The sequence below is a fragment of the Myotis myotis genome, unplaced genomic scaffold, assembly GCF_014108235.1.
Source record: "Myotis myotis isolate mMyoMyo1 unplaced genomic scaffold, mMyoMyo1.p scaffold_m19_p_9, whole genome shotgun sequence".
Lineage (NCBI taxonomy): Eukaryota > Metazoa > Chordata > Mammalia > Chiroptera > Vespertilionidae > Myotis > Myotis myotis.
In genome coordinates this window covers 84113177-84139813 of record NW_023416401.1, presented here as the reverse complement: position 1 = coordinate 84139813, position 26637 = coordinate 84113177, and positions in this window count along the sequence as shown.

Sequence of the window (26637 nt, the reverse complement as noted above, 5' to 3'; positions counted from 1 at the left end):
TACAGCTATCTTTTTCTAATGCTGATGATTCCTCCAAAACAAAAAACAATTAAACTCAGAAAAGGAAAGAAATAATAGGAGGGGCTGGAGGAGCCTGAAAGTCAGATTTTTAAATACAATTAAATATACACCTATTCTTTGAAGCAAACAATCTTTTGAAAGGAGGAATTGGAGGCGTGGTACTCATTCCCTCAGGCTCTGGGTGCCACCAGCACTCCCTCTGTTGCTTCTAGCTAGATAAAAAAAGGCTGCTGTATACCGCTGTGTGCCCACCACCCAACGCAATATACATCACGTGTCATAGAAATGTATACTTGAAACCTCCATCATCTTATTAACCAATGTCACCCCAGTAAATGTAATTTTAAAAAGGAAAGACCAGCAGAACAATAAGTGTAAGATAATGTTTCAGGCATGTAAAGGAAGGAGAGAGGGAAGGAGGGAGGGAGGGAGGGGAGAGGGAGAAAGAAGAAGAAAAAGAAGAGGAGGAGAAGGTGAAAGAGGAGGAGGAGGAGGGAGAAGGAAGAGGAAGAGGAAGAAGGAAGAAAGAATGAAAAGAGGAGAGAAAGAGAAAGAAGTTGAGAGAGAACTCCTAGGCGTTCAGATTTAAATTGGACGTCAAAGGGAGCAAGGACTTTCACTGGTTTAAAAAAAGAAGAAAGAGTGCTGTGCCATGCTTGCTAAACTCACTCTCTCGAGGCCATGTTTGTCCTTTTCAGGAACCAGGAGGGCTCACACTGAGGCCTGAAAGAGGGATATTAAGCGCATTTTTTAAGCTCTCTTTTTAATAAACAGCATCCGTAATGCCTAAGCAATTCGCACTATTCCCCCACAGCTCCTCTGTGTTTCTCCTTCACTGGCCCACTGGCTCCATAAAGTCACTTTTTTTTCCATGTTATTAATCAGGAAATTCACCTCAGGTACTTCTTTAATTTCCTGTAGTTTTTCCAACACAAAATTAATTTGCTTTATCCCTTATCCCAAGAATGATAACAGGGTTTCTATAAAAGTGAACATCCATGATCAAAGAGAAGCTTGCATTATAAACAAATTATTATAACTGGGCTCTCTTTGAAATGTTTTAACTTAATTAGGCTCAAACACTTTTGGCAAGGGTTTAAAAACTTGAGAGTAATTAAATAGCCATCCAGCTTGGCTGGATTTTCTTTTAATGTTGGAGTAAGAGAGATAGTTTACATGGTCTTAGCCTAAAATGCTGCACTGATATTCATTCTCAGTGGCTACTTTTTTAAACAAAAGATACTGGCACAATTGGATTTGTTTGGGCAATGATGGAATCTCACACAACTTGGTTACAGTGGTCATTCCGTGACTGTACACACTTCTCAAAACACACAGAACTGCCCTAGCCAGTTTGGCTCACTGGATAGCGAGTCAGCCTGGGGACTGAAGGGTCCTGGGTTCAGTTTCAGTCAAGGGCACATGCCCAGGTTGTGGGCTCAATCCCCAATAAGGGGCGTGCAGGAGGCAGCCAGTCAATGATTTTCATCATTGATGTTTCAATCTCTCCCTCTTCCTTCCTCTCTGAAATCAATAAAAATATATTTTAAAAAATAAAAGAGACACACAGAGCTATACACTTAAAAAGTTTAATTTTACTGTTTATCAATTACCCCTCTGTAAACCTGACTTTTTAAAAAGTTGGATTGTGACTCCTCAGCTAAGTTGAAAATGTTCTCAGGATGTTTTTTGAAGCATTGCCTGTAGTGACCAAAACAAAGAAAAATATAACTAGAAACTACATACATGTTAATCAGTAAAAGCTTTGATTAAAAAAAAATGACTTAAATCTATATATATTGACCTGCAACACTGTGTATAAAACATTGTTAAATGGGGATAGGGGCAGGCAAGCTGTAGAATAATGTGCTGGTAAACCCAATAATAGCAACTGTGAAGTAGTGGTATAATCACGTTTAATGAATAATAGAAAAGAGTATTAGTAAAATCACAGTAACTAATATTTATCGACCATTTCAATGTGTCAGGCATGACTCTAAGCACTTTGCAAGTATTATCTCGTTTAATTATCCCCAAAACTCTGTGAAGTAGGGGAGGTGGTGGCGTGCCTCAGTTTACCTATTCCACTCTCCAGAGTTGTTCACAACATGGCGGCCAACTTCCAAGAAAGGATGAGTGAGAGCACCCAGCATCCGATCCAATGGAATCTTGCAAGTGGCATTCCTTCACCTCCGCTACGTTCCATCTGTGAGCAGCAAGTCAGTAAACCCAGCCCACATTCTAGGGGGCTTTTGCATGAGAGAATAGCAAGAGGAAGGAGTCACCGGAGGTCACCTTGGAGGCTGCCTCCCCCAGAAGCCCACACCATGAATTACCTAATGTCCACAGTGGGATTTGAAAAAAAAAATTATATTCTGCATCAAGACATTTGAATACTCACTCATGCTGAATGGGCTCAGTACTGACCATAAATAGCCTCCAGTCAATTTTAGGTCAGGTTTGCTTCCAGATAAATGACGAAAACGTTTTGGTTTTCACAGTCTTTTGAGGTTCAGAATTAGGGAAACAAAGATCAGAGATCCCTACTATCATCCTCCACTTTACAGATGATGGCTCAAGGCCTGGGAGGTTAAGTATGTGTCTATATGTTTGTGTATCTCTGAGCCGAGACACAGTATAGATCAGTGATGGCGAACCTATGACACGTGTGTCAGAGGTGACACGCGAACTCATTTTTTTGGTTGATTTTTCTTTGTTAAATGGCATTTAAATATATAAAATAAATATCAAAAATATAAGTCTTTGTTTTACTATGGTTGCAAATATCAAAAAATTTCTATATGTGACACGGCACCAGAGTTAAGTTAGGGTTTTTCAAAATGCTGACATGCCGAGCTCAAAAGGTTCGCCATCGCTGGTATAGATGCATATGCATCAGTCTATGTACAAAAGCATGCAACAGTATTCATTCATTTTTAAATTTTTAAAATAAGTTAATTTTTAGAAAAATTAAATAGTATTTCTCCCATAAGACAAGGAGCTCACCACGTTGGCTTCCAATGTGCTGGTCTGTCTATATCCTGTGATAACACACAATGGAACAATTAGAGAAAAGAGTAAGAATAACAGAATGAAGAAGAGAAACAAAAGTGTAACGAATTAGATCAATTTCCTCGCTTACACAGAGTTGGGAGAATGCAGGGGACAGAACCGAGCCTCCGGTTTCAGAAAATGTCTAGCTGTGTATCTGTGTGTGTAGGGAAGACTTCCGATTTGGTACGGTTTGGGTGTGAGTTAATGAAAAACACTGCATCATTTAAAGGTTGACCAACCTTGACCAGAACGTAAATGCCGGTCAGGCTGAACCGTTATTTCTGCCTTTTAAGTTATTCTCTCTCCCCTGATTTGCACTGATCCCTAATCAGAATTTTGAGCATGTATTAAATATGAGAGTAGGAAGAGAATTGAGTCCTTTATTTCAGATTTTACTTTTTTATGGCCTGTTTAAACAGATAAAAACTGACTTTAATAACTGCAAGCGGTATTAGATATACTGAATGGCCCTGCTTCTGATTCTGTATATGTTTAACAAATTAAGCATTTCGTCTTTATGACTAAAAGTAAAGTACTTAGCGAGGCAAGCTGAGAAATTCATACAATCTCCTTTAAGAGGTAGTAATAAGCCCAAATGTCATTGGCTTCTGTTGTAATACTGTAACTTTAAATATAACACCTCAATTCCAAATGCATTCATGTCAGAATAAGAAATGACTTTGTGACTATGACATGGCAAACATTGGTTTATTTCTTTTTTTCTTTTCTTTTCTTTTTTAAGTAAATTTTAGAAACCAGGATAGAAAAGGGAATACACGGCAAATTCCCAAAGAGCAGTCAGCACTGTCTTGTTATGACTCAGCCTCCCACTAGGTGGCGATGCTTCTCAGCAGCTATGAAATACTGGTATCTTCTATGAAGTAAAATGGGCCCTTCCTGCTATTTGTGATACAGCTCTTGCTGGCCTCGCAGAGTTCATTAGCTGTACCGGGCAAGCACCACCCCTTTTCCCGAAAGTAAAGTATTCCTGAGTGGGCTCACTTGTGCAATGTGTTTTGGGGGTACAACATGGAATGAGATGAATAACAAGCCAAGAATGTACTGAGGTGGGACGGCCTAAAGTGCACAGACTCTAGGCCGGTGATGCCTAGGTTCAAGTTCCAATAAAACAGATACAATAGCCGTACCTAACTCAGAGGGCCGATGGGAGGCTTAAATGAGTGGGTCTAAGTAAATTCACTGGAACAGAGCCTGGCATGTAGCAAGCACTACTTATGAGGTAGCGATCATCCCCATGAACACCCCCTAAGAATGCAGCGCCGGCTATTGCACTGCCCGCATTTCACTGAATCCTATCAGCAATGCTGGGCGCAGGCTGGCTCTCACCAGCAGTAGGTCCATTTTACAGACGAGAAAAAACAAAAATAAAGAAGTGAATGAATTTCCCAAGGTCTAAGTTAATGTAAGAATTACAACATGAACCCCCACCTACCTAACTCTAAATCCATGTTCGTAACCACTCTACTATATCATACGAATATTATAAGCAATAAAATTCAGAAAATGTGATGCTCAACCTAAAGATAATAGCAATTGCACTCCATAAAAGTGTGTTTTTCTCTTTGTTTTTCCTTCTCCAATATAATTCTATTTCCTTTTCTTTACATGGTTTTCCCCCCCAAAATTAAATTTTTGCCTGAATGTTTATTTTTAAACCAGCAGGAGGTACTTATAACCTAAAACCTTAAAAATTCTAGAGCTATGGTTTTGAGGTGAACTTAAGAGATATTCAACTAGAAAAGGTTAGAGAATTTAAAAGTCAAGAAAAGATGATTCTGCAGTTCTGCACAAAGATAAAAATAGAATTCCAAGTCCTCTGCCCAAAAACTCTACCACCTTCCAACTGCTGGTTTTTCCCCCCGTCAGTCCTTGGAATGACCTTGGTTTAATTACCTGCATCTCAATGAGTGAATCTACATAGAAAGTGAAGGTTAATTAATGAAGGATCGTTTCTTTTGCTAAGCCCACCAGGCAGTGGCTGACAGCAAGTCGGCCATGCAGGATCATCCTCTATCTCATTAGAAATGGTCAGATTGATGTTCTCACTTTGGACCAGGGAAACGAAAGAAAATAGTTTACTAATGATGGCCACTCGCAGTGCGCAGTCACAAAGCCGTCCCCCTGGCGCCTCTATCCCTGAATGGCACTGGTCCGGAACTCACAGAATCCAAAATGTTAGAGCCAGGTAGAAAAGCAGAGGTCAGATTCTGATGAGACTTACACAGCCGTACCAGTGGCACAATTATTCACACAACTTATGCTGTTATTTTTCTTAACATTCCTTAGTGAGATATGTGTACATATAAAAAATATCTACTATATGTACACATAAAATATATGTGTATTTATAAAACATATATATAAACATATATATTAACTGAGTTGTTCTAGAACAGGGTTCATCAAGGTGGGCATTAATGCCATTTTAGCCCAGGTAAATGTTGCTGTTAGCAGCTGTCCTGCACATTGTAGGATATTTAGCAGCATCCCTGACCCCTATCCACTTGATGCCAGTAACATCCTTTCTAATTGTCACAACCAAATTTGTCTCTTTACCCTTATTCCCTAAATGCTTCCATGTTACACAGTCCCGGTCCAATTGCTAAAAGCAGGAAATGAACATGGATGCGGTACCATTAAGTAATTTATAGGTCTTCTTCCCGTAGCATCCTTTTCCTGGTCCAAGAACTAGTAGGGAGGTTTGGGGAACTACTAGAGGATCACACATTGCACGTCAATTCTCGGTCTCTTTCGTCTCCTCCAATCTGTGACAGTTCCTCATTTCTTTCTCATGACCTTGATACGTATGAAGGGCACTGACCAGTTAGTTCTTTTGTAAAAACCTTCTTCAAAGTTTGTCTGTTGTATTCTCATGATTACATGGAAGTCTCGCATTTCTGACAGGAATAGCCATAGTGTGTGTCTTCTCCAGCGGGTCATACCCTCAGTGCATAACATGCTGTTAACTTGAGCCACTTGCCTGAGGCAGCGTCTGTAGCGTCCCCCTGTAAAGGGGCTCTGTCTTGCTTTGTATGTAATGTCTGTGCGGAATTTCTTTGAAGCTAGGCAGCCATCTTTTTCTTACCTTAATTTCACCCACTAACTTTGGCGGCCACTGACAATTCTTGCCGGAGATAACCGTTACTGGGGAGATGTCAAATGGTGATTTTCTATTTCCATCGTTTGCATTTATCATTGGAATTCTACTGTATGGAGTAGCTGTTCCTTTTCCTCCCGCTTTTGGTTATTTTCAAATGAAGTTCTGTCTCACTACCATAAATGAAAACCCAGCATTAAAACGTTTTAAATGTCGAAGAATAACCGTAAGAAATAAATTCAATGGAAAAAAGTCTTTCAGTGTCCAGCTGGACTGCAGCCTTTGAAGGCTCCCAGTTTGGTGTCTCCTTTTTCTTGGTTAAAAAGAGGGATTAACGGGCATTAAGGAAAGTGTTAAAAACTTATAGACTGAAACTGACTTTCTCCTTGATTTATCATCAGGAGAATTGGAAGACAATCAGAAAAGAAGTCACTATGTGGTTCAATATTATTTGGTGTTGGATCTAAATAATCTTCTCATCTTTTTCCAGTGCTCCATACCCTGAACTCTGGGAAATACTAACCAGCTTCTCCCATTTTACAGATGAAGTGACTGAGGCCAGTGACTTCACTGATAAAGGATCTTTGCTACAAGGAACAGTAATAACTCAGACAAAGCTAAGAGGACAGGACTAGAGGTAAAATGTGTAGGTAGGTGGATATTTGCTACCCGGATGTCAGGGTGTCTCATAAAACCCAAGAGCCAAAATGCAGCCAGACCAGGAAGGGACTGGAACCTGGAACATAAGAGGGACCAGGGCCTCTACTTCTCCTTTCTATTTTTCCCAGTGCACCTGTTGTATCTCTCTCTCTCTCTCTCTCTCTCTCTCTTTCTCTCTCTCTCTCTCTCTCTCAGCTATCTCAGCCACACAGCAAGCGTATAGCAAGGCCAGAACAACCAAGTCCACAGCTGATACTCAGAACCTCACTGGGTGTCCCTGGGTTCTAAACTCCCGAAAGGAGAATCTGATTGGCTCATCTTAAGCAAGACACACCCTTGATCAATGATGGCAAACCTTTTGAGCTCAGCGCGTCAGCATTTTGAAAAACCCTAACTTAACGCTGGTGCCGTGTCACATATAGAAATTTTTTTATATTTGCAACCATAGTAAAACAAAGACTTTTATTTTTGATATTTATTTTATATATTTTATGCCATTCAACAAAGAAAAATCAACCAAAAAAATGTGTCATAGGTTCGCCATCACTGCCCTTGATCCAATCAGCTACAACCAGGGAGCAGCATCACATAACATAATTCAAACAGGAAGGATGACCCTTGTCAGCTGAGGAGTTACCCTAAGCAAGTACCACAAAGCAGACATGTGCATCCAAAGGACCGATTTCTTCCTAGATTTGTTGGTAAATATTTCATGCTTGCACTTGTACGAACAGAAGGAGACAGTCAGTTAAAGTCAGAAATGAGAAGTGTTAAAAAATTAATGGCCTTGGTTTGTTATAGCAATAAACTGACCAAGCACAATGACTTGATTGAATAAAATCATATTATAAAAGAAGGGAGGGGCTGATTTCTCCATGGCTGGGCCAGGACCTTAAAATGGTGTGTTCCTGGCATCTGTCTTTAGTATACCAGCCATCCAAATGCCACATACAGTACTTTTTCTTTATACTTTTTCTTTGACCTAACTCACTTTTTTTTCTTAAGTAAAAACGTAAGTCCGGATACTTATGATAGTATGAGCTCAACTAGGAAAATCAGGAGTTTTTCCAATACTGGTTCAAATCCATGCATATTCCTAAAGCCCAGGGTACACTCCCTGGCCGTACAGTCTCCAGTGTATGCACCCCTTGCTCCAGTAAGTGCGAGCCACGCTACACTCTGAAGCCTCTGTCCTCTGTTTCTCTGTCCCCTGCAAGAGTCTACGTTCAAACCATTTCGTTTTCAAGCCATCCCTGAGTTATTCTCCCTAAAATTAAATCCTTCTGACTTGAAAACTTGTGCATTGTTGGGAAACTGGCTTTTGGTGGTTCTCTGAGCTCTTCACACTGACCATTTTAAAAAATCAACCCTGCTCGGGTCTTTACTGGTTTTTACCACAGTTGCCTTTAGTTGGGGATTCTTAAGGGCAGGTCTGGGTCACGTTTTCAACTTGGTTTTAAAGGGCAATGCAGATACTTACCCAAAATGTACTGTGGAGGGTCTTCCCTTCTGGGGATACAAAGAAGGGAACCTGCTCTCAAAGAGCCCTCAGGAAGAGGGGAGAGGGAAGGCATGGGGGCAGGGAGAGAAGCCCAAACAGACCTAGCAGTGAGCAGGGTAAGTCTGTGCAGATGTCCACCAGCACTCACCTCCCCCAGGAGGTGTGGAATGAAAGTAAGGGGCTGCTTAGTCCATTCTAGAAGGCTGGACAGGCTTCGTGGAGGAGAAGGAAGAGAGGGCACCCACGCCGAGACTTGAAGAATGTCCAGAAAAATCAAGATGAGAGGGAGGCCTCCTACGCAGGAAAGATCTGCCTGCACGAAAAGCAGGAAAGAGCCACGGATATAAGTGACTGTCTTGGGTGATTCGTGTTCTACCGGAAACCCCTTGGAAAAGTTGAAGAAATCAACCAACCCCATTATCAGCAACCTACTCCCTGACACCCTTGCATTTGGGAACAAGGAGCATGCAAAGAACCTGCATGTCTCTGCCCTCAGGGAGCTGTGGGTTGGTGGGGAAGCTAGGACTTAATGACAAGAAACAATCCGTGGATAATAACATTGCACCTACATGAAAATCATATTTTGTTCAGCAAATCTTTACTGAGTATGCACTACATGCTATCCCTGTTGGACGGCTGGGGATATAGCAGCCAAATAAACAAAGTCCTTTTTCTTCATAGTTTTTACATTCTGGAAAAGGAGCAACATATAAACAAACAAGTAAATGCAGAGTAGAACCAACCATGACAGCAGTTATGGAGAAAGGGAGAACTGAGGAAAGGAGATGGGGCATGCTGGTGGGAGTTGAGTAAAAGGTTATTTTATTAAGTAGGAAGGTTTGGGGACGTACTCAATGGTCAAGTAGCATCTGAGCAGAGACTTGAAGGAACTGGAAGATGTGACATGTGGAACTATCCGAGTCAGAAGGAGCAGCCAGCACAGAGGCAGGAGTGTGCTTAATATATTCAGAGAAAGCTAGGAGCTGTCTGTAGCTGGGACAGTGAGTCAGGGGACGGGAAATAGGAGTGGAGCCAGAGAAGCAGTTGGGGGATGGGATGCAGGTCACGTGGGACCTTATGAAGGACTCAGGCATATCCTTGTCCTGAGATGGAAGCCACAGGGAGTCTTGAGCAGAGGACAGATTTTCATTTTAAAAGGCTTCCTTTGGATGCTCTGCAAAGAGTAGAGTGTAGGGGCCAAAGGTGAAAGTAGAAAGCCCAGTTAAATTATTAGAAACTAGAGGCCCAGTGCACAAAATTTGTGCATTCGGGGGGGGGGGGGTCCCTCAGCCCAGCCTATGCCCTCTTGCAGTCTGGGACCCCTCGGAGGATATCCACCTGCTGGCTTAGGCCCGCTCCCTGGGGGATTGGGCCCAAGCTGGCAGTCAGACATCCTTCTGGCAGCCCAGCAGCCCTTGGGGGATGTCCACTTGCCAGCGGGGAGCAAGCCTAAGCTGCAGTCGGACATCCTTAGCACTGCTGAGGAGGCGGGAGAGGCTCCCGCCACCACTGCTGTACTGGCCGCCATCAGCCTGGCTTGTGGCTGAGTAGAGCTCCCACTGTGGGAGCACACTGACCACCAGGGGGCAGCTCCTGCATTGAGCGTCTGCCCCCTGGTGGTCAGTGTGTGTCATAGTGACCAGTCATTCCCAGTGGTTCTGCCGTTAGGTTCAGTTTGCATATTACCCTTTTATTATATAGGATAAAAGCCTGGTACATGGGATGGGGGTGGGGGCAGCTGGTTTGCCCTGAAGGGTGTCCCGGACCAGGGTGGGGGTCCCGCTGGGGTGCCTGGCCAGCCTGGGTGAGGGGCTGATGGGTGTTTGCAGCTGGTCACACCCCCTTGAGGGTGAGGGTCCCCACTGGGGTGCCTGGCCAGCCTGGGTGAGGGGGTGATGGCTGTTTGCAAGCTGGTCAAGCCCCCCCCCACCAGTGGGGACCCTCACCCCATGGAGGTTTGGTCAGCCTGGGTGAGGGGCTGATGGCTGTTTTCAGGCTGGCAACACCCCCTTTAGGGTGGGGGGGTCCCCACAGGAGTGCCTGGCCAGTCTAGGTGAGGGGCTGAGGAATGTTTTCAGGCTGGCCAAGCCCCCAGGCGACGGAAGCTCCCAGCCTCTCCTTTTTTCTTTTTTGTTTTTTATTCTGGGATTTATTTACCTTCTATAATTGAAACTGTAACTTTGAGAGGAGCTCAGAGCCGGCCAGGGCAGGCGGGAGGGAAAGCCTCCTGCTCACTCCAGCTCCGTGGCCACGGCCGGCTGAAAGCAGGTATCTGGGGTTTATTTACCTTCCATAATTGAAACTTTGTTGCTTTGAGTGGAGCTCAGAGCCGCTGCAGCAGGCGGGGAAGCTTGGCTTCCTCCATCATTGGGGCAACCAAGCCTCCTGCTTGCTCCAGCTCCACATGGCTGCTGGCCACCATCTTGGTTGGGTTAATTTTCATATAGTTGCTCTGATTGGCTGCTGAGCATGGCTTAAGGCATAGTGAAGGTGTGGTCAATTTGCATGTCTGTCTTTTATTAGTGTAGATAAGCCAGATAAGCAATAAGGGCAGCTTGGGTTCTGGTGGCACAGTGGGGATAGTAAGAAGTGATTGGATTCTGGGTATATTTGAACATAGTACCAACAGGATTTCAGAAGATTGGATGTAGGGTGTGAGAGAGGAATAAAGTCAAGACTCCATGTAAAGTTTTGACTTGAGCAACAGAAAGGATGGAATTTCAGTTACTGAGATGAGGAAAGATTTCTGGAGCTGTTAGGTGGGAGCTGGCAATCAAAGGTTTCGTTTTGGACATGTCAAGTCTGAGAGTCCATGAGATGCATCCATCAAAAAGGCAACTGGAGACACGAGGTTCAGGAGAAGTGTCTACACTGGAAATATGGGGCAGTGTAGACTATTAGTTCAGGGCCTGTTATATAGTTATAATTCAATAAATGGTAAATGCATGAACACCATGGTTTAGATCAGCAGAAATATTTGCTTACAGTTGGAAAATAACTAGGCCTTCACACCCTACTAATGGTGGGTCAATAGCATTTTCAGATGAGAAGGAAAGCATTTCTTTTTCTTATCCCAAATGATCTGCGAAATAAGATAGTGTGGTTTCACTTAGGTTGCTTTCTATCTCTACATTAATAAACAAATTTGAGATCACACAAGTACAAACGTAAATTATTTACAGTGCGTTTGAAGAGCTCAGAGGACTTTGTAAGGTAAATAATTCATAAACTCATAGTTTCTTTTTTCACTAATTAAGGGTGAAAATTTTACCAATAAATCATGATAGGTTTCTGGAAGTACATGAGCGAGATCAATTCAGTGCAACAGGCACTTGGCCGGCAATGGGCGGCTCAGGAATCCATAGGACGGAGTTTCTGCTTGCAAGGAGCTGCCTGTGTGGGAGGGGAAAGGCCATTCTGAAGGGCTAAGGGTGAGAACTGCTCACCCCTGGGTTCTGATGCTCTGTTTGGCAGGCACACAGTAGGATGACAATTCTCCACTGGCCTCAAGAATAGGCATGACCATGGGGCTTGCTTCATCCAATGAAATGTAGACAAAAGTTTACATGTTACTTCCACATGGAAGCTTTGAAAGGCCATGAGTGATTTGTGGTTGTTATGGACTGAATGTTTGTGTCTCCTCCCCCTACCCCACCCCCCCCCCCACCACCACCACCACATTCATATGTTGAAGTCTAATCCTTAGCAGGATGGTCTCTGGAGGTGGGACCTTTGGGAGGTAATTAGGTCACGAGGGTGGAGCCTCATGAATTGGATTAATGTCCTTATAAGAAGAGGTCAGAAACCTACTCGCTCTCTGCCGTGTGAGGCTATGACGAGAAGTCGCAGTCTGCAACCCAAGAGACTGGCTCTTACCAGAACCCAATCATGCTGGCCCCTGATCGCAGGCTTCCAGAACTCTGTGACATAAATTTCTATTGTTTACAAGCCACCCAGCAGCCTGGCCACATGACAGTGACCAGAATTATTGTTGAAGTGTTACTTCCTTCAACCTAGGCCCACAGGACTGTGGACATAGCCTTCCCCACCCCAACCAGATGACCTGCTGAATGTATGGCATGAACAGGAAGTAACTTTGGGTGTGTTAAGACACTGATATTTGGGGGTTGTTAATTACTGCATAATCTAGCCTGTCCTAACTGATACCAACTCTATATTGATAAAAGACACATCCTTTATGCACTTCCATGTTAAAAATGCCTCCTTCACCCCCATCCTTGGAGCTTTCAGTATCTCTATTTTAATTTTTTTTATGTTTATATAGACTTGAGAGGGAAAGAGAGAGAAACATCAATGTCAGAGAGAAACATTGATCAGTCGCCTCTCGCATGCACCCTGATCAGGGTTCGAACCCACAACCTGGGCATGTGCCCTGACCGGGAATCAAACCAGGAACCTTTCCGTGCACAGGACGATGCCCAACCAACTGAGCCACACTGGCCAGGGCTATATCTCTCTATTTTAAAATATAATTTATGCCCTGAGTTTCCCAAATCATTTTTCTGCTTGTAAGAAGCAAAGTCATAGAAACCAAGTCATAGATCCAATCCATCCTTTAAATGTGTTCCTCCACTCCTTTATCAATTTAAAAATTCCACTTTTAGCCTGAATCGCCTTGTTTTATTTTCAATTGCCCTTCCACTTTCATCATCTATAGCTTTTCTTAATCACATCATATTTGTCACCAAAAGCAGAGTTTTAGTAGTTGTTGTTGATTTCACAAGAGTTCCCGGGTGTGTGAGAAGGACCAGGGAACCCTGTGAGTGCTGGCTTGTGACTGACTACGTGGCTCCCTCTGCACCCCCACCCACTTCAACAGATTGAAACTGGACCTCAGCAAAGGTTATAAATACATCTTTGTTAAGGGCCTTCCAGGGACAGGCAAGTTGGCAAAGCTATGAAAGGATGTCCTGTTTTTGTGTATTTTTTTGCTGCCATCTTTCTAGTGCCTTCAACATGTGTCGCACTGAGGAGGTGCTAAATAAATACTGTGATGGGAAGGAAAGGAGGGAGGGAGAAAGGTAAGTAAGTGGGGAGGGAAAGGTGGAGGGATAAAGGGAGCGAGGGAGGGAGTGAGGAGGGGAGGGAAGAACTACAATACCGCTCAGTAAGTGCAAGGACAGAGGCAAGGGGTGGGGGTGCCCAGAGGAGTCAGGAGTTGCAGAGTGGAGACGCACAGGGTGTAAATGCTTCTTGGGGAACATAATAAAACAAAGGCCAAAAGATACTCTTCTCACAGTTTTGGGAACGTCCCACCATCATTAATTTCAGACCCGAAGAAGGATTTCTATAGGTCAGCAGTTCTAATGGTTCGGAAAATCTACTCTGGATCAAGGGCAGATGCTACCTACAGCAAAGGTACTGGGTATTTCTTTAAGAGCAACCAAGTGCCATTTCAACTGTTACGGTAGATTGAGTTGGGAAAGGTCAAAGCAAAGAGAAACAAGAGAAAATGTGCTCGCAGCAGTGGAAGGGCCACGATGGGGCGGGGGCGGGAGGCCATGGAGGGCTGGAGCCTGCCTCGCACCACTTAAAATCCTCAAAAGTCACCCCAAATAAACCACAGTAAGATATCTTTATTTTCATTAATGAACATTGTCTCAATCTTAAGAAAATATGACTTTTCAAAGCAGTTCCTTACCTTGATGTGTAATGAAATCTAAGTAAGTGGTCTTCCTGCAGAAATCCAGCTTTAGGGCAAATCTCACCATCACTACCAGGTTGCTCTCAAACTGGATTTTGGAACAAACGTTGGGTTTTAGAGAACGATTCATTCTTAGCATCAGCATCGATATGTACAGTGTCCCATCCTCAGACACCCATCGCCCAATTCCAACAGGGGAGCTGATATTATTTTATGTTCACTTCCACCACTAGTTTATGTGTTTGCTGATTGCAACCCAGTATCCATTTTCCCTTTTCTGCCTGGAGATAGTAGCAACCCACTCTGTCTGAGTTAAGATGAGGGAGGGGGGGGTCTTTTTGTTTGTTTTTAAGTATATTTTTATTGATTTTAAATATATTTTTATCAAATGGGCAAAGAAGTGCCCATTCCCTCCTCTTAAATACATTACCCAGAGGTTTCATTGCAACTAATTGGACAAGAACTCAGCTTCATGGTCCCAGGTAGGAGCAAGGGAACCTGGGAAATCTTGCTTTATTTGGGGCTTCCACTTACCAATTAAAGGTCAATTATGAGGGAATAAGATGAGACTAGCGTTTGGGAGTAATCTAGGCACTTCCATCCCCTCCAATATGGTTTATGCCAGATTTTAATTCGTCTCCCTCTGCCTCTTCTCAAGTGCTAAGAAAAATAATGAGATGTATAAAGTTTTCTGAAAGCATGAAACCGAACTCATTTACCTTTATAATTTCCTATTAATCTACTACCAGAATTCATTGTACATTTAATTCCAGCCTCTAACACTTTAATGCTACCTCTTTAGTCTTCACACATTACTGGCCTCACTCATGTCAGACTTTTTCATCTCCTTTATGTCCATTTATTTTAACTTTTAGTGGTCTTCTAGCCAATCCTTTATCCTTTTTATTACAAGAGCATGAAATTTTATAATCCCCTAGAGCTTTGTTAGTCAGCTGCTACAAGCTTCTTAACCTTCACTAATTTATGCCCTCATTTTTTGACTTTCAGATCTGAAATAGGCCTTAATATTTTGTTTTGGAATATGAGAGTAACTTTTATTAAGTAGGCTTATTGCATTAATAGATTTTTATTTCAGTTTTTACAGTTATATTTCAGTTCGCTGCTAGTTATGCTGCAGATCACTTTAATAACAATTTATAATGCTATGCAATGTAATTTATATTTTAATATAATAAAAGTGTGCGTAGTATAGTAAAGCAAGAGTAATTTTATAAAACTTTACCTGGAAATCATTTCAAATAAGCATGTACTTTTTTTAAACTGCTGAACAAACAATTTTATTGATATTTATTATAATAGAAATTCCCTAAACAATAATAGCTTCTCTTTTTAAGGAAAAAATAATAATAAAGACAGTGGCGCCTGTTAAGAGACCCCATACGTTTGGATGTTTTATTTGCCTCACGCTCTTTCCTCACTGTTTTGATTTCTCAAAGGCAGAGAGGGAATTGGTTTCCCTTCGTCATCCAATTACACGAATGATCAATACCCGGCTGTGAAAATTTCTAATTCAGGTTATAACAGCGAGAACAATCATGTCAGTATTAACTGAGATATATAAGTGACAATAAAATACTACTAATAATTATAAAACACTCTCTCCTCCTCCATCGAAAACCGGGCAGGGATTATAGGAAGACTGATCGAAATGCAAATGTTAGACATATATTTTGCACACAGGACAGCGGAGCAGGGAGAAAAACCCAGGAACGAACTTGGGGACTTTCATAAAGTGAGACCAATACAAGGAAAACAATGGGTTCCCAGAGGCTTGGACTCTGATGGTATTTCTCTTAAAAGGTGTTCCATGGTCAAGTAAGTTTGTGAAATGCTAGGCCAAACAAAGGCGAGACCCTAATTAACTAGATCAGTGAGCTTGTGATGCATGAATAAACCTCCCCCAAACTCAGTGGGTAAAACACGAGCTTTTATCTAGTCCGTAAGCCTGCGTATTGGCCGTCGGGATTGGGAGGTTCTGTTTGATCTCAGCTGAGACTCACTGGCGGGTCTTGGTTGGTTCCTGAGTCAGTTGGGGGGCTGGCTGGCTGTTGGCCAGGCCACCTCAGCTCCTGTCCACATGACGTCTTATCCCCTCACCCCCCTCCCCGCCCCGCAGGCTACTCGGGCTTGTTCAAATGGCCACGAGTTCCAAGCAGCAAGAGGGCAGGCCCCATCCATGGGAGCTCTCCAATGTCCCATTGTCCAAAGCAGGGCAGATTCCGCACCCAGATGCCAGTGGGGAGTGGGGAACACACTGCCCCTTTATGGGAGGAATGGACAATTGTGAGCATTTTACACTCTACCACATCATGCCCACAGTAGCCAGGATCTTTGCTCTCAGCTCTTGAATTCTCATGGCCCATGGAACATGCCATTCTCTCAAAAATAATGAGTGTTTCCTTTGTGCCAAGCCCTAGTTTTATAAGTAGTGGGGGGAGAGGGGGAGTCTGGCTTCACGTAGCTTGCATTTTAGTGGTTCTAGTGGGGTCCCCTTTCCAAAACCCATATCCTTGTTGACCCTCTGCCTCCCCTACCCCGTAATAGAGCTCTGTGGTTTCCACGTTGAGAGCCTTTCCTTTTCCTTCAGGCATTAGCCTCTCTTCCTTCCTTTTGGTAACTTCCCCTTCGACCTCCTGGAGACTATCAAACAGGGTCTCTCTTTCCTGCCACACATTGGATCATGAGATCCAGTCCAGCCAATCAGAATACCTCACCCTGGACGCTGTGGTTGGCCCAGGGTTGGGCAAATGAGCCAGGAAACTGATACACAGCTATTTTTTAAACTCTGGAATCTTTACCTATAGATACAATATGAGCTAGCAGAGCCAGTGATCTTAGATACCCCCATGCAAATAAATCACCAAGAGAAAATCATAGCAAAATAAGAAGAGGAAAGAATCCTGGCAATGTCGTTTGAGCTCCTGCAAATACCCATGCCTGAAGCTACTTCTACCCAGGTGTTCCTTGGGAAGGTGACTGGAGAAGAGCAGAATTTTCCATGACCTGGGTGGAAGCTAACACCCTATCCTCAATTATATAAATCAATAGCTTTTCAAGTTGGAGTTGGGTTTTTGTCATCCACAACCAAACGAGCTGTGAGTAACCCAATCTTCCACATTGAACATTGCTGTCCCAACGTCTCAGATCCCTGTACTATTTGCAGAACACCATGAAATACACTGTATATAACTCCACTATACCGACAAAGAGCAATTGATTGGTCAGAAAATAACCACATAATACAACTACAATATTACAATCATAAACATATCTTTCCTTTAAAAAATCCTATTAAACTAAATGAGCTCTACCATTTCCAATTTATTATTAACAATCATTTGATTTTTATTTATCCACTGCGTCCCTTACAGCTGGCCATAGAGACAGGCTCAAGAAACATTTATAGGAAAGAAAATAAAAATGAATCAAATTCATTCTGTGAGTCCCATTTTTCTACAAAGTCAAAAAAAGATTAGCTTCCACCCAGGTCACGGAAAATTCTGCTCTTCTCCAGTCACCTTCCCAAGGAACACCTGGGCATTCTAACAGAAGCCTCTTAGAAGTCTATTCCCCCAATTACAACCCCACCCAGCCTTTCTCAAAGGTGTCCTTTGGAATGTTACACACACACACACACACACACGAGTTCTGAGTTCAAATTATGCCGCGTACTCATCACCTTCTTAAAGAGAAATTATATGCAACCAGTACAGTAAAAGCCAGTTGAACATTGTTCTACCTAGTATTTCACAGACTTATTGGACCACGGAACTCCTTTTTTAAAATCATGTTAATGTTCAGGAAACCAGTTGTCCGTGGAGTAAATAGTAGTCTACCATCTAAAATGGGAGTCAACAAACTTGTTCTGTAAAGGGCCCAGGAGTAAATAGTTTGGGCTTTGCAGGCCTTGCAGGGCCTGTCACAACTGTCCAACTTGGCCACTGTCATGTAAAAGCAGCTATAGACAATACATAAACAGATGGGCATGGCTGTGTTCCAATAAAACTTTATTTATAAAAACAGAAGGCAGGCCAGATTTGGCCTGTGGGACATAGTTTGTTGGCCTATGTCTAAACCAACAGGGGAACAGATAATCCCATGGGCTTAGAATCAGTCCAGGTGGGAGTCCCAGCTCCACCTGCCAGCTGCTTAGCCTTGAGCAACTTCCTGAACCTCTGTAAGCCCTGTTTCGTAGCTGCACAAGCTTTCATATGCCTATGGAATTTCTACAGGCGTTCTCTGAGTGCAGGGTGTGTGCGTGCGCACATCATTCAAAAAGGGGGTTCTGCTCCCCATGTGGGCTAACTGAAGTCACAGCACAATAGGATGATGGAAAGATTCTTAAGCCAAAGTCAGGCAGCAAACACAGCCCTCAGATCCAAGGTGGCAGATTCAAAATACATAGCTCTTCTGGGAATGTCTGAATTTGGAGCGATAGCTCTGAACTTCCAGTGTATGGGGAGAGGTGTGAGCGAATCTGATCTAACTTCTCAAGGGCCGGAGAGACCCAGTTAACATCTTGTTTCCATAAACCTACCGAAGCTATATTTGGGTTCATATTGCGTCTAAGGAGACAAAAGAAAACTGCCATCCAACTCACTTGCGAACGCACATTTTCACTATTTAATTTTCAACCAGAGCCGCTGATGACCAAATAGACCATCCAAAGGTTCTGTTTTCCTTTTATTGGAAGCACAAAATGAGGTTATAAATTGTGCTGTGGTTCTAAAGTATTGGAATCACTTACCCAAGTGTTTGCTTTCATCAGGTTTTCTTTGCCCTCATAGTGGCAACATTATATTTTTATTTTGCCACACTTTGTTCATAATTTCCACTTCTGCTGCCTAATGTAGATAGATCTTTCCCATCCATGCTGTGTTTTACATGCACAGATGACAGAGGAAGGAGACAAAATGCTCGAATCCCTCCAGAATTCCCCCTTTGGCTCCTCAGGGACCTAACATTTATCATGATTAATTTTTTTCTTAAAAAAAAAATGAAATGAACATTTCTTTGTCAGGTAGAAGCTTTTAGTCATCCTGACACCAGGCTTTCACGCAGCAAAAATATTACTAATACTATTTTCCCTCCGAAGTGCATTTGTTATCAATATGCACTTAAACTGGTGATCAAGTCTTGCTAGGAGAGACACCTGCTCTGCATTTTCTCTCTGTTTAATACCTTGGGGATACATCACTTAATAATTTAGTGCTAAACCATTTAGCATCTTAGCCCATCATCGCTTATATTACACACAGGATTTCAGTAATGTCTGATAAAATTATGTGTTAGCTGCCTTATGTGTGTGTAAAACTTAATAAGTCTTCTTTCCCCCCTCAAGTTTAATAACTGATTTTCTTACATTTATGGATGTGAAATTTTATTGCTCATGGATATCGTTTGAACCTAAATCTTCATATCTTATAAATTGATTTTTAGTTTCCTTTTTGACCTTATGAATTTCAATCAGACATTGACCTCTTGTTGCTCATGAATCTGACTGATTTAATGCCTTATAACAATAACAGTGGAGAAAAGCATTATCATAAGGGCCCCCGGGGTTTGCAGAAACCCATAACTGGATCTTGGAGGCCTCAAGCAATAATAATTCTTGACCTAAGACCACTCTCTAAAGCCGGCATTCTATACCATACGGGCTGGCCCGTCCTTGCTGCGGCGGGAAAGAGATTGGCTAACATTGTTTCCGAGAGGCAGCCGTGAACATAAGCCAATAGTCGGAGAGGCCGGGGAAGCTCATTTATTCTCAGTGTTAGCATGATTGGAAACAAAAGAGAAATAATAGACTGGAACTGTCTGTTGGGCAGGGGGAGGCGCTTTAAATATTTTAACTCGATAAAAAATGAAAAATTAATACTAATTGTCTTTGCAGACGGTATTGTTACTATTCCGCCTCATATTGTGACTGCTGAGTCTCTGGTAGAAGTGGCACTGTTGAAGGATGGTTCCTTTGTTTCCCTGGCTATGCTAATTTAATTTAATTGGTTTACTGAATAACTGGGTGTTGATGTTCATTATTCCTTATTAAGAAAGACTCTTAAACCAAAAACAAAAGCAGCTCTTTCTTTCTTGTTCTTTCTTTCTTTTTTTTTTAATGAACACAGAGGTCCGACTTTTTTCTTGCACAGGGATCCACACTTCTCGAAAGATAAAACAGCTAAAATTAGGGCTAACCCAAGCGTTTCCCTCCTCCCCCCCCCCCCCCCAATAATTCAGTCTCTCAAAAATCTAAGAACCCTGCAGTTGCTACAGCAGAACGCGGCCGTGGACTGCTGACTACAACTGACATTACTTGGGAGAATAAACCTTTTCTGCTCAGACAACTGAACACACTTGCTTCTGAGGCAGCTGCTTAAAGTGAACAGGAAGACCTTCAGGGCTCTGGCTCTGATGAACCCCGGGTGGAGTTCAACGATTGGGCTTCAAAGGTACCCAAGACGCTAACACTCATGCCCCGTTTCAACCCCCCGTAAGGGAGACGGAGCATGGCAGCCTCGGCTCTGCTCGCCAGTGTGTCCAGGTCTCCTTCTGAGCATTTGACAGGATGATGCTTTCCCGCCTCCCTGCAGCGAGGGGTATCCATGGGACTGATTGCCACAATGAAAGCTGAGCAAATGCAAATGCCCTCGCTCAACTCTACAATGTCCCCTTCTCGTGCCTCGGTGAGGGCGGGCGCCCATTGGCGAGGGGGTGGGGGGGCGTTCAGAGCAGGGCCCTTGCGTGCCGCCTGGGATAAGTGGCGTGTGGCCGACTTCACGTGAGCGAGAAATGCAAGTTGTTGTGTGAGCCGGTGAGATCGTCACATCGAAGCCTGTTGGGACTGAGACCCCTGCCCTTTCCATCTCCCGTTGGGGGAGAAGATCTCCCCTGCACACGAGCAGTGGGGCCTGGACCACGAGGAACTGGGGTGGAAGTGACCACCCGAACCCAGATAGGAGCTCTGTGAGGGGCACACCATAAGCTAAAGCGTTGGTTGCAAACGGGTCCTGCTGATGCAACTACAAAGATGAATAGACACTTATTAGTAGTCATCCACTCCTCAGAGCACATTAGCAAAGGGTCGGGGTCCCAGGGTAAACGGGGAGAGGAAGGGATGCTGCCCCGCCGCCAGGCAGTGAGGAGCCCTACCCCCTAAGAGAACCAGCGGGCATCGCAGGCCGATGGGGAGGGACGGAGTCAAAAGGAAAAGTGTCAGCACATTGTAACCCGGACCCTGGACCTGCGTTCTCCTCATTTCTGCAGTCTTTGCTGGTGAGCGCAGACTTAGAGTTACAGTTGCCCCCTTGAAGGGTGAGTAGCCAGCAGTGGTTCATTGACTCCTTGAACAAATAACTATGGAGCAGCTACTGAGGGCTGCCCAAGTCAGACCACGCCGTCAGGGCCTCCACACTGACTTTGGCCTCCAACCTCACATCCAGGAGACGCATGAGGTAAACGTATTCGCTGTGAAGGGCTCATGGCAACATGGGGCGTCACCCGGGGGTGCTGAACAATGCAAGGGAGTCTCCCCTCCCTGTCCCATCTGGTCTGTGACAAAGCAGTCGGGGGACCATCCGGGGGACCAAGGCTCCTCAAGCGGGGTTCACATCAGGGGGAAGCGACTCCAGAAGAGGAAACTGTTGTTTCCAGAAAAGCACAGGACCACCAGAAACTACACATGCCACTCTATCCTCAAAGCTATGAACAGCCCTGGCTGGTTTGGCTCAGTGGATAGAGCGTCGGCCTGCGGCCTGCAGGGTCCCGGGTTCAATTCTGGTCAAGGGCACATGCCCAGGTTGCAGGCTCAATCCCCAGGAGGGGGCGTGCAAGAGGCAGCCAATCAATGATTTCTGTCATCATTGATGTCTCTATCTTTCTCTCCCTCTCCCTTCCTCTCTGAAATCAATAAAAATATATTTTTAAAAAAACAACTATGAACAGCGTCAACATGATAACGGGTGTTGCATCTTATTTCTGCATTTTCCTTTTCCTTTTTAGTTGTTATATTTTTTCCAAAGGCACATGTTGCCTCTGGTATTATATGAAAGGGGGAAAGATACTACATTTTAAATCGCATTTCCTCTTCCAGCACCAATTGTTTTCATCACTAAGATTACAGTCTAAGCTGAACAATCTCAAATTCAGAGAAAGGCAAACCACTGGCTGAACATCCTGAAATGTGGCCATCGATTCCAAAGTTATCTGAATGCCTCTGGCAATAATATCGAGAGAGAAAGAGAGAGAGCGAGAGAGAGAGAGAGAGATTCAATGACTTCTCTAAACCACATCAAATTACTAGTGGAAGATGGGATAAATTATGAAAAAAATCAATCCATATTTGTTTTTTCTGGCCTTCTAAGTGCCTTTCCTGCTTCTATTTTCTAGGGTTCATTGGAAGTAAGTCCTTCGGGGCAACCTCACAGTGCCTGGGGTCTCTTCTTCATTTCCTTCCCTGCGAGGCCACATTCGTCACAATGGCAGCGAGCGAGCTGACTATATACCAGCACATGCCCCTTTCTGCTTATCCGTAGTTGCCGGTCAAAGCCAAGAAGCCTGCTTTGCATTAGAGCTTGGAAGTGAAGCTGAGGGAGTGTAAGGCCCTCTAGTGAAGGTCACCGAGGTGGGAACTCATACCCGAAGGAACACAGGGCCAACATCTGCCCGTGTGGCAAACAAGCCACCTCAGAGGGGGGAGGGAAATTTCCCCAAGGCACACGCATACACATAGGGAAGCCAGCTAGTTTTCTTAAATATGAAAACATCTGCTTTTTAAACATCTTACCTTATCAAGATTGTGACTGTAAAAGTGAACTCTCACGAATGCCATTAACATAAGTAAGAAGAAAACCTCATTTCCTCCTTGGCTTCCTCCACTGCGGGGTCGTAATCTTCAGTGGAACCCGGTCCCTGAGAGAGTGTCCTTAGACCACAGCAGACGGAGACAGCCCAGGTCCTAACCTTGAAGACCTCTTCAGTGCTTCCCAGAAGACGTGACAACAATCACACGTTCATAATAGCGAACATCGCCGCGTGGCTGTGACGAGCTTTAAAATTGCTAGGCCCTTAATGTGCGTTATCTTTTTAATCCATACAACTCCAAGCGGCAAGCATTTTTGTACTCATTTTACAGATATCAAAACGGAGTCAATTCATTAAGTGCTTTGACAATCACAATTCATTAAGTTGTTTTCCCAAGGCACATTACAGTATATACAAAACTCTGCTAGTCATAAAGCATCCTGCATGCACTATGTAAAATACCTCTCTCCTATCACCTATTACAGATGAATCCCAGTTTAGAAAATTCAAGAGGAAGCGAAAAGAAAAGAATTTCTGTCCGGATGCCTCCACAGGCCAAGGCCTGCACTTGTGCTTTCCAAACTGTTGCCGCAGAAGCACTGCCAGGCTGCTACTAAGGTCACGTGCAAGCCCTGGGCAGAGCTGGGACCTGAACACAGGTCTCCGAGGAGGGCATGGGAGGCAGTGTATCTACGGCCTCTGAACTCAGCTGTGTGTGTGAAATACAACCCCAGCCCCACCACTCACTAGCGATGTGACCTCCGACGAATGAGTGAAACTGTGAGTTACAGTTTCTCATAGTAGAGGATCCCACCAAGATCCAGGGCGTGGAGGCAGTGTCTGCTGCCCAGGAAGCTCTTACCGTGACCAGCCTCCAGGGGGCCCTGGAGTTCACACCTGGTGTGCGCCCCTCTCCCATGAAGCAGGGCTGAGCTGTGTAGGATACTGTGGGGGGTGCCTGCATGTTTCCTGAAACTGGGTCCTACACCTCGTTGTAACCTATACCTGGGTCTTGGCTCTCCCTGGGGCAAACCACCCATCCTGCTGCGAAGACACAGACCCCTGGAGGGGCCAGTATCCCAGGACCAGAGGCCTCCCACTGGTAGCCACACCGGCTTACTGGCCATGCCCGTGGGCTTTCTGGGAAGTGGGCCCTCCAGTCCCCTAGAGGGCAGCCTTCCATGGGTGCAGCCCCAGCTGAGATTTGGGTCACAAGCTCATGGGGGAATCAAGCCACTTCTGAATTCCTAACCCATCGAAACTGATGTAATAAATGTTTATTGTTGTTTTAAGTCAAGGAGGGCTGGAGTAGTTTGTTATGCAGCACACGGTGCTCAAAAATGCCTTTGGCAGAAGCCTAAGTCCATGTTCTTTGTGCGTCAATGAGAAACTTCCTTCTACAAAGCAAAGGCTTACCTTTGTTGTAATGTTAGCCTTCCAGTCCAGGGTGGGAGATGCCAGTAATGAGGGGGACTTTGTTTAGGGATAGGGGCTGAGGGCAGTGCTGTTCAGATGACCACATGCCCACAGGATCACATCCACTGAGAAGCTCAAAGTCCCATTACTAACACCACCAGTTCTAGCACCTGCCCTAATACAACCGCAAACCAGTACGCTATCCTGCACTTTCAGTACCCATTTGCAGACCCCAAACACGCCATCTTGCCCCACAATTCCCGCCATTCACTGCCTGGTTTCTTTTCTTCTGATTTCTCCCAGCCACACAAAACAGTGAGAGATAAGCATGCAAAGTAGTATTTCTAGTAAAGAATCTTGTTTTCCTATGTGTCGTATCTTTCCCATCGGAGGCACACAGGGAGCAGGAACGGGTTGAATATTTTTGTATTATCAAGACTCAAAGTAGTAACATCCCTCTACAGCCCTCGCAGTCACATCCAAATTAATCACCATCTTATCACCCGGTCCACGCACTCCAGGTTCCATCGTCCTGTACAACACTCCTCATCAATTGTTCCGGAAAAGAAGTTTCAGAGCCATGGATCGGCCCTGAGCGTTTTCCCTGGGTCCTAGTGATGAATGGACTGACTTCCCGCCTGCCCTAAATGTAGGGACATATATATGAATAAGTGATCAAAATTCTGGTAGCTAGACCCTCTCTCTACAGCATGCACTGCTGATGGGAATAAAATTGGGTACAGCCATGGTAGAGAAGATTTAGTGACACAATGATTTTGCATCAAGCACCAATTTACCACTGACTTTAGACCCTAATGCACGTGTCAGATGCAATCTCTCTGTAAGGTAAGGGGCCGTGAGAGCAATACCAGAGGCACGAGAATGATGGGGGCAGAGCAAGAAGTGACAATTTAGGAAAATGGGGAGCGACATTCTTTTTTAAAGAACAAAGTAGACGTCAACTTGAGCATTAAACAAAGCAAACGCATGTCAAGCCCCTACTCTACGCCTGGCTCTGTGTATAATTTGTTTAGCAAACATCCGTATCCCCTGGCTCCTCAGAGCCAACCAATCTATTACCTTTACGGAATGGCAGAAAGTGACCTCGGGCCTGGGGGCCAAATCCAGCCACCGCCTGTGTAAAGAAGTAGCCCTGGCATGCAGCCACCCCCTGGCCACACAGAGGCTGTGGCTGTTGAGTAGCTGGGACAGAGTCTGTACAGCCCGTACTATGGACTGAATTGTGCTCCCTCCCCCCACCAGATTCTTATGTTGAAGTCCTAACCCTCACTGTGACTGCATCTGGAGAGAGGGTCTTTAGCTGGTAACTAAGGTTGAGTGAGGCCAGCAGGGTGGGGCTGTGGCCCTATAAGAAGAGGAAGGTATGATTCTCTCTCTCTCTCTCTCTCTCTCTCTCTCTCTCTCTCTCTCTCTCTCCCACACACACCACCACGTGAGGACACAGTAGCACGGTGGCCATCTGCTAGACAGGACGAGTGCTCATCAGAACCCGGCCACCCTGGCACCCTGATCTCAGACTTCCAGCCTCCAAACTCCGAACGTTAATTTCTGTTAAGTCACCCAGTCAGTGGTATTTTGTAATGTATAGCAGCTCTAGCTAATGCAGCTCACAAAACCTAAAATATTTCCTAGCCCTTCACAGCCAAGGTTTGCAGACCTACAGAGACCCTGCAAGCCAGACAGACCCTTGAGAATTCCCCACCCACTCCCTCTTCCCTGCAGGGAGACCTACAGTTTTCTTAAAGCAGGATGGCTGGGTCTGAAGGCCCACATGTATGCTCACGTGCTTCCCGCCTGCTTCTGTCTTTGTCCCCAGCAGTTCCAGGAATCGGATGAGCCTAACGGAATCTGAAACACAGAACATCCAGAATGGAACTCCTGACCCCCAACCCCTTCCCAAACCTGCCCTCCCATCTCAGTCCATGGCATGGAAAAGGGACATGCCCAAGGGACCAGAGGGACTAGGACGGCCTCACGGAAGTCCGGGGCCTAGGCGGGACCACACACGTAGCCGAGAAGACAGAAAGCACCGTTTCCTCTCTGAACCTGCTATGGATGCGAAAGAGAACATTCAGCTGAAATTAAAATGTTCCACCCCAACTGGCTAGTACCTTGCTACGCAATGCGTGGCCCATCACTCAGCAGCCTACGTGTCAACCAGGAGCTTCTTAGAAATGCAAACATCTCAGGCCCTACCCCAGACCTACTAAGAATCTGCATTTCAACAAGGTCCCCAGGTATTTCACAGACTGACAAGTTTGAGGAGCACTGTTCTAGAGGGTTCGAGAGCTCTGACTAGGGAATGAGCAGAAGAAGCCCTGACTGCTGACTCTAAAACTGTCTTGCCTGACTGGAGTGACTCAA